The sequence below is a fragment of the Petaurus breviceps genome, unplaced genomic scaffold (assembly GCF_028583685.1).
Source record: "Petaurus breviceps papuanus isolate PSGF00001 unplaced genomic scaffold, PetGlider_PUasm1.0 126, whole genome shotgun sequence".
In the NCBI taxonomy this organism is placed as follows: Eukaryota; Metazoa; Chordata; class Mammalia; order Diprotodontia; family Petauridae; genus Petaurus; species Petaurus breviceps.
The window spans coordinates 29,012,292-29,025,388 of NW_027185655.1; the positions used below are offsets into that span (position 1 = coordinate 29,012,292).

Sequence of the window (13,097 nt, forward strand, 5' to 3'; positions counted from 1 at the left end):
ATATGATCTATGTGGCTCTTATCATATTTGAATTTTTTCCTTCTGACTACTTTCAGTATTTCTTTTTTGATCTTTTTTTTTGAACTCTGGAATTTGGCTGTATTATTCCTGGGTTGTCAATTTGGGGGTCTCTTTCAGGAGGTGATTTATAGATTCTTTTAATTTCTACTTTGCCCTCTGGTTCTGTGATATCTTGGCAGTTTTCCTGTATGATTTCTTGAAATTTGATGTCTAGGATAATTTTTGATTGTGGCTTCCAGGTAGTCTAATCATTCTTAAATTACCTCTTTATATATTTTCCAGGTCAGTTTTTTTTTCCTAAGATATTTTCTTTTACTTTTTCATTCTTCTGACTTTGTTTCATTGCTTCTTGATGTTTCATAGAATCATTAGCTTCCATTTGGCCTTAAAGAAATTTTTAAATAAGAAATTACAATTTTGTATTAAGAAAATATTTTCTTTTCTTACTATGTAGAAATTTCTTTTTTTCAATTTTTTTTTCACTATTTTTGTGCCTTTTATTTGTGTTTGGTATTTTTTTTATTAGTAAGACAGTGGGGTTTAACCACAATATGGGCTAAAATTATAAAGGAAATATTCAATGGAGTGAATATAGTCTGACTGAAATGTACACTTTAAGCAAGCAGAGCAAAGTTCCCAAGAAGCCACTTCACTGTGAGAAAGCACATCTCTGAAAGCATTAATCCTCTTTACCTATCTTTCTTGCATTGCTCATTTCTTTTCATTGATCCCATTTTTTCCTCCACCATTTTTCTTTTTAAAACCTTTTTTTTTTTTGCTCTCTATTTTTTTAATCCTTCGTTAGCTCTTTCAGGAATTTTTGTCAGGCTTGCATCCAATCTGCATTTTTTTTAAGGCTTTGCTTGTAGATATTTTCAATTGATTGTTTTCTTCTGAGTTTATGTCGTGAGCTTCCCTATTAACATAAAAGCTTTCTATGATCAAGTTCTTTTTTTCTATTTGCTCACTTTTCCAGCCTATTTCTTTTTTTTACCCTTCAGAAGCAATCAGGGTTGTGATTTGCCCAGGATCACACAAGTAGTAAGTGTCTGAAGCCAAATTTGAACTCAGATCTTCCTGGTGCTCTATCCTCTGTGCCACCCTGTTTTTTGACTGTGGACTTTATGTCTGATTTGGACTCTGGTCACCCCTGGGGCTGGTGGGGATGTCTGCCTAGTCTTCTGATTTTTATATCCCATTGCCTTCTTAGCTGGGTCTGGGGGTGTGTAAGTTTCTTTGTGCTTCCAAGGGAGAGATCCAGTCACTGTCTTCCTCATCTGCACTCGGATTTTTATCCAAGTAAAAAGGCTTCTGCTCTGCCATGACTGGAACTCCTGTCTTCCCTGGAACAAGGAACCTGTCCCCATGTAAAGCATTTCTCTCTGCCCTGGAGGTAGAATCTGGAACTAACAAATGGTCAAAGGAGCTACCCCATGGTGCCTCGTCCTGCACCCAGGTCCTGCACAAGGTTTACCGTTAACTCCTTCTGACCAGGTGTCCCACCCCCTTATTATCCTGTACTGAGTGATCCTGGTGCCACTGTTTCCATCACTGCTTCCAAGGCCCATAGCTGGTGCCACCACTGAGGAAGAGGATGAGGAATCATATGGAATTAATAACAAATGGGAAATTAATCAGTTAATTAATTCATGCTCAGTAGAGGTCAAAAAGGAAGCCAAGAGCAACGCCAACGACTGCCTTGTGGGAAACTAATCCTCAGCCAATTAGGGCTCAATTCAAAACTATTTCTGCTGTCTGGCAGAAGAAGATTGATTTATTCTTTTCCCTATAGGCACTCACAAGCTGATTTGAACAACCAGCATAGCAGTGTGAGCCCTGCCAAAAGTTAACAAAACTAATTCCTGCTAATGACATAGTCTGGTAACTAAACAACTGGATGGAGAACAGCAATCATGAGGTACGGTCAGGAATCATCCACTAACCCCCAACCAAGCATTTTCCTTTCTTTTCTCCAGGACCTTTTCCCTTCACACCAGGGATCATTACTCTACCTTCCCCACAGCCATCCAAGGAATGACCCAAGCAGAGGAAGTGCCACTTCCTCCCAGGCCACCAATCTTTGTGCCTCTATGGAGGCCATCCAAGCAACTTGATCTAAAATGCTGGAGGCCCTCCCCAAAGATACCTCCTTATCGACCCTCACGACACCAGGACCAGTGGCCTGATGCTGGAATCCTGGTAGCCAGCATGGTGATCCATAACCTACTGGAGAGGTATGTGAACAGACAATAAGACTTAAAAATTCCTTGTCCCCATCTTCACACTCTTCTGGGGATGTGCTTGCTCACAGTGAAGTGGGTCATTGCTGTTGGACATATTCAGGTGTTCGTTGAGTTCCACTCATACCTTTCTGGAGTTTTATAAGGACTCCACCATGATGGATTACTATCAGCATACTCAAATTTGCCAATCTGATATCTCTACATTGCCCTCAACTGGTTGGCCTACCCCCAACCTGAGTACATGGAGGGGCTGACAATGGGTGAGCAACTCAATCTTCATGTAAACCTTACAGACTGCCTTTAATCTCTTCAACTACTAGGGTCTGCTATTCCATCCTGATGTTGGCAGAGTTGGTAGAAAGGAGGGGACCCTGTAGCTGAGGCCCCCAACATCCCCATGCTCATGTGTCCTCTAGCTCTACCCGATAGACCCTGGACTCTGATATACCCTAACCCAACTCCTTTGTCCATTTTTTTACTGCTACTTGTAATTCAATAACTGAGTCTAAAAGGACCACCTTACAATTTTGCCCACCAACTACAGTAATTCAGCCATGGGACTCCCAGGAAACTGTTTCTACATGGATCAATACCTTCACTTGGCTGCTCCTGCAGGTCTCTGGTGAGCCTGTTTTCCCATTCTACGATGCCACATTTAGGAAATGTTACCTTGTGCTAGTTGAATTGAACTTGGTCCTCAGTGTCCATCATGTTATGCTTCAGCAACTCCACTAGAGTTTTGTAGCAGTCATATTAGATATCAGTGTGGCCACTGAAGCCACAGGCATGAAGTTAGCTCAATACAGTACAAACATTCATCTCAAGAAGGCCCCAAAAGCAATGGCATGCTTGCTATCAGCCCAAATTAGATACTGCCAAAAGCCTGGACATCATCACTGAGAGTCAGTGCTCTTTATTGCCATGGTCATAGACCATCACAGTGCCCGGGACTTCCTGGTTGCCCACTGAGGAGGAGGAGTCCTTGTCCTGGTCTATACCTACTACTGTGTGTTGGTAGATTTGTCCCATAGGGCCAAGGAACCACCCAACGTATGTAACCAGTGCTAGGGGAATGGGTAAAAGATTTGGAACATTTCCATCACTGCTTTTGGCTAAGACAAGAACTTATTCATTTGATTCTCCTCTAGCAAAATGGGGAAATTGGCCATGAGGAGGCTTTGAAATACTCTGCTGGTGAGTTTTTCTATTACACCTTGTAAGGGTTATGGGATTTAAAGATCTTCCATGCCCCGTTGGACTTGCTGATGTAGCAGGAAGGGGCGGAGCAAGAGGAAGCGGAAGCCAAGCTAGTGTTCCTGCGTTGGCTGGCGGTGGTGGTGACGGCGGCAGCAGCAGAGGCAGTGGCAGCGCGAAGCCCTTTTTGAGTTAGGACTGCTAAGGACTTTCTGCTAAGGACTCCTGCTGAGGACTGCCAGGGGCCGGAGCTGCTGGGAGCGCGCTTCCAGGACGCTGGGTGGTTGCTGTGTGTGGGGAGAGGAGGACCTTTGCCTGAGGTAGCCTGTTCTGTTTTAAAGGCTTGAAAATGTGGGTGCTTTCTACTTTATCTACCTGTGCCAATATCATAACTACTCTGATGGCTTTCACTTTCTGGTTTTGGGACTCAGTCTTTTGGTATCTTAATAAATTTTCTAGTTTATTTCCTCATATGGCAAACCTGACGTATTTTGTAATGGATAATTATATCAGCATATTTGTAATCTCTATAGGCATAGTGAATATGGCATTGCTGATACACACCTCTGTAAGGTTAAGAGGCAATGGGCCAACCACCATGCGGCCAATTGTACAGGTTGCAAAGTAATTTTTGAGGTGATCAAAGGATTGGGGAAGGATTGTAGCATGTGCAGCGCCCGTGTCATCCTTTGATACTAGCATGCTATGAATTGTATAGGCTCCCAAAGATGTAGCTGACTTCCGGACTCCCTTGAACTCCCTCTTTTACGCCATCTCTGACCTGTCTATTCCTCTAGCCACTGAGGGGCATTCCTTACGCCTCATCATGCTCTTCTGGGGGACTCTGGTAAACCCCTCTGGTGACCCGCAACCGTGTTAACAGTGTAATCTTGTCCCTTACGATTTCCTATTCATGTTTACTTTTTTATGCTTCCTTTATTCCTGTGTTTGTATGTCAAATTTTCAATTCAGCTTCTCATATCAGGAATACTTGGAAGTTCTCTATTTCATTAAAAACCTATTTTACCCCTAGTGGATTGCACTCAGTTTTGCTCAGAAGGCTTTTCTTGTTTGTAAGCCTAAATCTTCTTTCTGCCGTCTAGAATATCATCCCATCCTCTTCACTGAATGTGGCTCCTCAGTCTTAGAATTCTTCCTTTCTAGATACTTGAAGTATGTTTGTTTTCTTTGACCTAAATTTTAAATCTCAGAATTTTAGCTATAATATTCCTTGCGGGGGTTTCTTTTGGGGATTTCTTTCAGGGGGTCACTGAGATTCAATTTCTACTTTGCCTTCTAGTTATAAGATAAATGGATAGTTTCCTATTATGATTTCCTTGAAATGTTTAAATCTAGGTTCTTTTTAAATTCATGGCCTTTTCAGTTGTTTTTCAGTTGTGTTCAACTCTGTGTGACCCCATTTCCTTCTCTAATTCTTTTAACAGATGAGGAGAGTGACTCAAACAGGGTTAAGCAAGTTGCCCTGGGTCACACAACTAGTAAGTATCTAAGGCCCAATTTGAACTACAGAAGTCTTCCTGGCTCCAGATCCAACACACCATGCCACTTAACTGCCTTAAATCATGGATTTCTTAAATTATCTTAATTTAATAAATTTAATCAATTAATATTTATATATAAATATATACCAACAAATAGTAGAAATAGAATTATTACTAATCTCAATTTAATAAATTGTCTTAATTAAAATATTTTTAATTATCTCTCAGTCTGTTTTCCAGCTCATTTGTTTAGTCTATAAAAAAATTTCATGCTTTTTTTCAGTCTATTGATTTTGTTTTATTATTTTTATGTCTCTTGAATGATTTCAATTAATTTCCATTTGGCTGATTTTAGTTTTCAAAGAACTTTTTCTTCAGTAAGGCTTTGTATATCTTTTTCCAAGTTGTTAATTCTTTTTTTATATCTTTCTTCCCTGGATCTTGCCATTCTTTCCATGATTTCCTCCACTGCTCTCAATTTTTAAAATCATTTTTAGGTTGTTCTTTAACTCTTGCTTTAACTCTTCCAGGAATTCTTGTTGGTCTTGTATCCAAACTGACTCTTCCAGGAATTCTTGTTGGTCTTGTATCCAAACTGAATTTTTTCTTTTATGTTTTGATTTTCAATTTTTTCATGTCACATTCTTCTTCTGTGTTTGTGTATTGAGTTTCTTTGTTGCCGTAATAGTTCCTCATGGTTTATAACTCTTTTTTTGTTTGTTCATTCTTCCAGCCTATTTCTTGATTTTGACCATATGTTAATGCTGGGCTCCACACACTTCTGAGTGTGTGTGTGTGTGTGTGTGTGTATGTGTGTGTGTGTAGGGAGTGTGGGGGATGTTTGGCTAGTGCTTATGTTCTCTTAAATTCTTCTGTTGCTTTGACAGCTACAGCTGGGTACCTGTAAGCTTTCAGTACCCCCTAAGAAGTGTGACTCAGTGGAAATTCTCTATGCTGTCATGTTGGTCTGAGTTTTGCAAGTTCCTGGTCCAAGTTTAGGAATATCCTGGTTGAAGTTTCAGCAGACTGTGGTTTGAATCAATTGCTATTAACATACTGGGAAGCTCAGTAGCTTCAGAGTAACTGAAATGCCAGTCCCACATAAGTGGGGTTGGTGTTCACAAGCACTCTTCATCCTGCATCACTCTTCACCCAGAGCATGGCACATGACACACGGCAGAGTTGAGAAGTGATGAAAAAGTTTGGAAAAGTTGCTTTGGGGAGTGGGATAGTAAATTAGAGAGGTATAAAAGTATTGCCTTGCTGAAGTAAGCGTCCAGTTGAAAATATGTTACATGAATTTGTGGTAGTTAAGTCAGATTGTTAATCAGAAACCAGATCTTCAGACATCTAGATCTTCTAGCAATCCTTTCATACAGGAGTGATTATAATATTGTTATCAAAGTCATGTAAACTCAACATTACAGTCTAGGTAATAATTCATCTTTATACAATTCTTTAAACTCATTCTTCACAGCAATCCTGTGATATCTTAATCTTTATTTTACAAATGAGGAAGGTGAAGCTCAGTGAGGTTAGCAGAGACTTGCCTGACTATCTGGGACTCCCACCCAATTCTTCTGACTCCAGGTCCAACACTGCTGTTCCCCAACCTGCTACCTCTCTAGAGTTTCGGTGCCCAGGGTGTTTTGAGAAGTATCCTGCCAGCTACAAAATCCCAGAGGAGCCTGGAGACAGAAAGGTAGAAAAGGAGGGAGTCCCCGCTGAGGCTGTCTCTGCCCCTCTGTCCCCTTACTGAACCTCCCTACACTTTTGGTGGGGGGTCACAGGTCCTTGACCACAGACCACACCCTCTGGGGGTTGCTGTTTCCCCAGCATTGGAAAATCAGGAATGATTTCTGGGGGAGATGAAAGCAAAAGAGTCTGGGGAAGGGAGCCTGCCACCCCGCCTGCCTCTACCTTCGTGGCCGGCAAATGTTCCAAATGCTCGTTGACTAGGAGAGTTCAACTGTAGGACAGAGGGAGGCAGGGGGATCTGATAGGGGTAGGGTGACGAGGTTCCTGCCAGGTTGATCTGTAGGCGGGCACGTGGAAAATCCACCTCTGCGCTAATTCTTTGAAGGAAAGGAGGAGGGAGGAAAAGGGAGGTGGGAGCAGCCGCAGGCTCAACCTCGGTCATTTCAGTGTCTGCGTGCCAAGCTTTGACAGCCGTTGGGAACCCCTCCCCACACACACAGTCCCAAACCTGCAAGACAAGCGCTGAGCCTCCCTGCCCGTTGCGGGACACAGGAGGGCAGCTTCCCCAGCTCCTGGGAAGCAGGTGACCTGTGGCTGTGCGGGCTGCCTCCCCGCCGTTATTAATGGGGCTCACACTCAGCTCGCATTTTACCCCGTGATATCTCCGAGGTCGCCCTATTCTGCCCGCCACCCAAGGACGAGGAGCGGGGGCTGCTGCTACCAGGTGATGAATTTCTCTGCAAGGTCATTGCTTTCAGTCTGCTGCCTTACTACCGGCTGTGAAGGTAAGAAAGAGGGAACGTTACCTCCCCTTTGTGCTTGGAGGAAATTTATATATACACAGTGTGCGCACATTGTGTGTGTGCGTGTGTGTGTGTGTGTGCGCGTGTGTGTGCGCGTGTGTGTGTGTTGTGTGTGCGTGCGTGCATACGCGCGCGTGTGCCCGTGCGCGCCTGTAAGGAGAGGTGGGTGGTTGCAGCAGTGGAAAGACGTGTGTGACGAATGGGATCTTTTTCTGTCTTTAAAGCAAATTATGATTTGATGTTTTTCTTTGAGTCTGGGATGGTTAGGAGAAAAGACTGTCAAGCTGTTCTGGAGGTAAACTTTGGAAGCGCGTTAAATCAGAGTGCTAAATACATGCTGTAAAATGTCCTTTGGAGAAGGATTTTTTATAAAGCTCTTCAGAGAACTGTACAATAAAAGAGGCTGATTTTTTTTTTTTTTATGTGCTCTCCAGGCCAATGAAGAAAATCCTGGGAAAATTGAGACCTCATCAATAGAGATTCAACAAATGAGAACTATTAGACTCTGGCACATTTGTTATTATTATAATAACATGTTTGTAAAAGGTTTTTAAAGGACTTCAGGGGAGTTATCTGAAGAAGTGTGAGCTTTGGGGGTTTTGCTGTTCAAGGTTAGGAATTTGGATTTCAAGAATTTATGGTGTGTAGTGTGGAAGGGAAAAATATACACGTGCAATGGGAGAAAGAAATAGAGCTCCAGAGTGGTTATTGACTCCAGAAACAGCACGTTCTCCAATTTTTTTTCTCCTCTAAAATCTCTTCACAGAATTGCAAATACTACATTGACTTATTTTTCAAAATATTTTTATAAGCATGCTGGCCCTTATTCTTGTTTTTGTTTCAATGCTAGAATTTTGAGTTCAAGAAACTGATGTGTTTACATCTACTAGGGAAGGTATTAGGAGACATGTGGAGAAAGTGTTGATTAACTCTTAACCTTGGGAAATGCTTATACATGAGCTTTTCGTGATCACTTCTGCCTAGTTTTCTTCTTTTACTATTTTGGGAATGGAGATATAGATATGAGCCAATATGCAGAAAAAAAAGCTACTTTTAAAAAAAGAACTCCTTTTTCAAAATTTTAAATCTTTACCATCACAAAGAGAGCTGCTATAAATATTTTAGAAATATAGGTTCTTTTCGTTTTTCCCTAATTACCTTGGGAAACAGACCTAGTGGTACTATTATTAGGTCAAAGGGTATCATTTGGGGAATGGCCAAACAAGTTGTGGTATATGATTGCGATGGAACATTGCTGTGCTATAAGAAATGATGAGCTCAGTGATCTTAGAAAAACATGGAAAGACTTGCACAAAATAATAAAGAGCAAAATGAGCAGAACCAAGAGAACATTGTATACAGTAATGGCAATACTGTTATAACTTTGAGTGACCAAGTCATTTTAATTGTTATATTAAATAGCCCAAATTTACTACAAAGGACATATGAAGGAAGATGTTATTTGCATCCAGAGAAAGAATTGATAAATAGAAGTATGTATAGAATGGTTGTGTGTGTGTGTGTAATTTGTACCTAATGGTAACTATCTTTAGGGGGAGGATGCGGGGGAAGGGGGAGGGAAGAAAAAAGGGGAAAAAAGAAAGTTACATGATAACTTTATTATATATTTAAAAGGAATAGCAAGTTGTACATAATAGATCTATAGTTTCATGTACAATCATCTTTTTTTTCTATTCTATGTTTGGAAATGCTTGTTTTTATTTCCTAAGTTCAGAATAAAATAAATTAAATTTTTTTTAAGTTTAAATCTATAAAAGACAGAAGTTTATATCTCAAAATACTCTTTTCAGATTGACTATATAAAAACAGGTTAGATGGTTTGGCAGTGTGATCAGTTTACTGTTTAACAATGAGGTTCAGAATAAAAACAATTGTGGCTCCAAATATCACATTGTATGAAGGGGTGTAGGATAGATAAATGGAACAGGTGGATTCTATGGACAACATGGGTTTGGTCAATATTCTTGTATTTTATTTTATTACTTAAAGGGAATATTTGGCAAGAAGAGAATACTTGTTAACAAGGAAGCTGATTTTGGCTTGCCTAAAGTCCAGGAGTGGGGAACCTCAAGGGCACATGTGGCCCTCTAGGTCTTCAAGTGCGGTCCTTTAACTGACTCCAAACTTAAACTCTACCCTTTGACCTTACCATTATTATTATTAAATTTCTGAATGTAGAGGTTGTATGAAAACTAAAATGATACACACAAGTGGGCTATGCAGTTAAAGTAAAGAACAGAGGTCATTTTTTAAAAATAATTCAGGTTAAGCAAACCACTCTTATTTCAATTATTTGTCAGGGTATGGATTTTTCTTAATTTTCTGACAAATTTATAATATGTTGGGTTGCTTTTTAAAAATTTTTCAGAATACTTCTGAGATTTTTGCCCCACAATTTTAGGTCTTAAAACATCAGCAATGAATTTAATATAATTCAATTGAGAGGGGAAAAAACCTCCTGGTTCTACCATTAACTGTGTGAACTGAGGCAGATTACTTAACTTTTCTGTCTGGACCAAATGACAAGACACCTTTATTTTATCATCAGCTGTGCTGTCAAACCTCAGCCTTTGCTCTGACAATGGGCTGTTGAAAAAACTGCACATGAAAAGGTGGGAAAAAAATCATAGAACTATGCTCACCAGGGCGGCTAGATGGCACAGTGAATAGAGCACCAGCCCTGGAGTCAGGAGGACCTGAGTTCAAATATGCACTCAGGCACTTAACACAAAAAACTAGCCGTGTGACCTTGGGCAAGTCACTTAACCCCAAATGCCCTCCAAAAAAGCAAAAAAAAAAAAAGAACTATGCTGACTGTCCACTATAAATTTATAAATTCAGTCTTGATTGCTAGACCATCCTTCTAGAGTTTACTTAGCAACTTATTGCACTCTTCACAACTCTTCCAAACTTTTTCATTCCTCCTGAAACTCTGAGGCTACTTAAAGACAGATAGGCAGATAGCTCCTATTATGCATCTCCTCAAGTAAAAACTCCCAAATAGTAGCATAGTGAATAATGAAAATACAGCATGTGACTTCATTCATTCCAGAATTACACGAAAAGTCAGCCAGGGGTCATAGGCAACAGGAAAGACCAAAAAATCCAATCCCAATACAGTAAAAAAGACAAGGCAGAAGCCTCTTGGCATGATGGGAGATAGACCAGAGATACAGCCTGCAAGGATATCAAGGGTAAAGGGAAAAAAATAATGGAAATGTACCATACATATTTGGAAAATCTCAACGTGGAACTCAGAAGCCAACTTGAAACAGCTGCAACTTGTATGAGCTTGACAAAACTAAGACACTGTAGTCCCAGGGGCTCCCAAGTCTGTAATTGTGTGTCCTCAGATGTCAGTGAAGATCCAGCACTCTAAATCTTAAAGAGTGAGGGGTGCCTAAAAAAATCTAGTAGCTTCCTCAGTATAGACATATCCCAAGGTGTAAAGGTCAGAAATAGGATGAAACCAAGCAGTGCTGACCACTCCATCCAAAAGCACAAATAGTGGCACCTAGCTCTGGTACAAAGCACTAATTCATGAACCAAGGCTAGAGATGTAAGTAATTTGGGGGAAAAAAGATATTAACTATTACAAAGAATTATTATGAATACAGAGATACCCCCAAAATCCAATCTAGTAAAAGAGGGTAACTTCATAATAATTGTAATTTTATAAATAATTGTAAGTTTATAAACTCAAATAATATTATTCACAAGCACAGCAGAAATATCTGGAAAAAATGAGGTAACAGATTAAGAAATTAAATACAAGCTCTGAAGGAAAGAATTGAAGGAGAATAGATAGTTTAGAACAAAAAGTGGTAAGCCATATCCAAGTAACAGATCACTGAAAATTAAAGCAAACAAAAAAAATCAATGATTTCATGAGCAAACAAGAAATATAATAAGAAAAAAATAAGAGAAAAAGAACAAAAAATAGAAAAAAATGTGAGAAGAAAATTTCTCAAAAGCACCAACATGTAAAACAAGTCAAGGGAATACAATTTAAGAGTAATCAGACTATATAAACCAGCTTGGACATGAAATTTTAAGAAATCATGATAACTGGGGTGGCCAGGTAGCACAGTGAGTAAGAGCACCGGCTCCAGTGTCAGGATGACCTGGAGATCAAATCCGGGCTCAGACACTTAGCACCCACCCAGAAACACCTGGCCGTGTAACCTTGAGCAAGTTACTTAACCCCGATTGCTTAAAAAAAAAAAAAAAGAAAGAAAGAAATCATGATAACTGTCCACATCTATTACAAGTGAACAATGAAAGAATTTACTGATTGCCTTCTGAAAAAAAAAATCCCAGGAATATCACAGGAAAAATTTAAAGCTTTCATGTCTAAGAAAAAATATTGCAAGTATCCAGAAAGAGTACCAGTACACAGGAACCACAGTCAGAATTATTCAGATCTTCCATGGAAGTTTTTACTATAAACAAGTAGAGATCTTAGAATACAGTATTCCAAAAGGCAAAAGATTTAGACTTACAACTAAGAATAACAACTTACAAAACTGAATATAATTCTCTATGGAGAAAAAGAAACAAATGAAAAGCCAAAGCTAAATAGAAACTTTAAAATGAAATCACAGGAATAAACTTAGAACAGTAAGTTTAAGGAGCCACTAGGTGGCACAGTGAATAGAGCACTGGCCCTGGAGTCAGGAGGACCTCAGTTCAAATGTGGCCTCAGACACTTAACACAAAAACTAGCCATCATTAACCCCAATTGCCCCCCAAAAAGCAAAAAAAAAAAAAAAAAAATAAGTTTATATGATCAATTGGAAGGAGATATACAATGACATACAAAGGGGAAAAGAAGGTCCCTACTCTTATAAAAAGAAAAGAAACAAACGTCATTTCAGGATCTTACTATGTTCAAATTATATTGTGGGAGTTTCCTAAAACAGAGGACTGTGGGTGGGTTGAATCTGTTCTGAAAGTTTTAAGATGAAAAAAAAAAGAGGAGTATATGAGGACTTAGAAAGGTGGAAATAGGGGGAACTTACTATTTCTTATAACTGAAATGTGAGAGAAAAATAGACAAATATAAAGGAAAGGGCGCAGAGTTGGGTATTATCAAGATAAACCATGAACCTCCATTTTCTTTGAAATGGACACAGCAGGGTTGAACACACACACACACACACACATGGTTTGGTAAAGAAATATATACTCTCAGTAGGAAGAGGAGGGAAAGGGAAGAGAGTTGAGAAATGATAATATGGGAAGAGAATAGTCAAAATAAAAACAAACACACTTTGGAGGGCAGATCCTGAAGTGGAGTTAAAAAAAAAAAATATATATATATATATATAAAAGTAAGAACCAGTCACTGGAGATCTGAGTGATCAGAAAAGACAAGCATACTGGACGCAGATCGCTTCAATTACATAGTATCAATGTCCATTCATATTCCTTCCCTTTCGTCATCTTATTTTTTATAAAGAAGCCAGAGGCTTGGTGCTAAGATTTTTTTTTTTAAGCAATTGGTGTTAAGTAACTTGCTCAAGGTTACACAGCCAGTTATTTCTGGGTGTGGTGCTATGTGTCTGAGCCCGGATTCGATTCCCAGGTCATCCTGATTCTGGGGCTGGTGCTCT

General features: G+C 39.6%; 1 long non-coding RNA gene across 1 annotated transcript in view; it reads left to right on the forward strand.

The window, feature by feature from the left end:
• The first annotated feature begins 7,126 nt into the window (after nucleotides 1-7,126).
• LOC138166094 (uncharacterized) overlaps nucleotides 7,127-13,097 on the forward strand; it is a 29,501-nt gene continuing 23,530 nt past the window's right edge. The window contains exon 1 of the long non-coding RNA XR_011169529.1: nucleotides 7,127-7,443. This is a non-coding gene — a long non-coding RNA (uncharacterized lncRNA). The remainder of the gene's footprint in view (nucleotides 7,444-13,097) is intronic.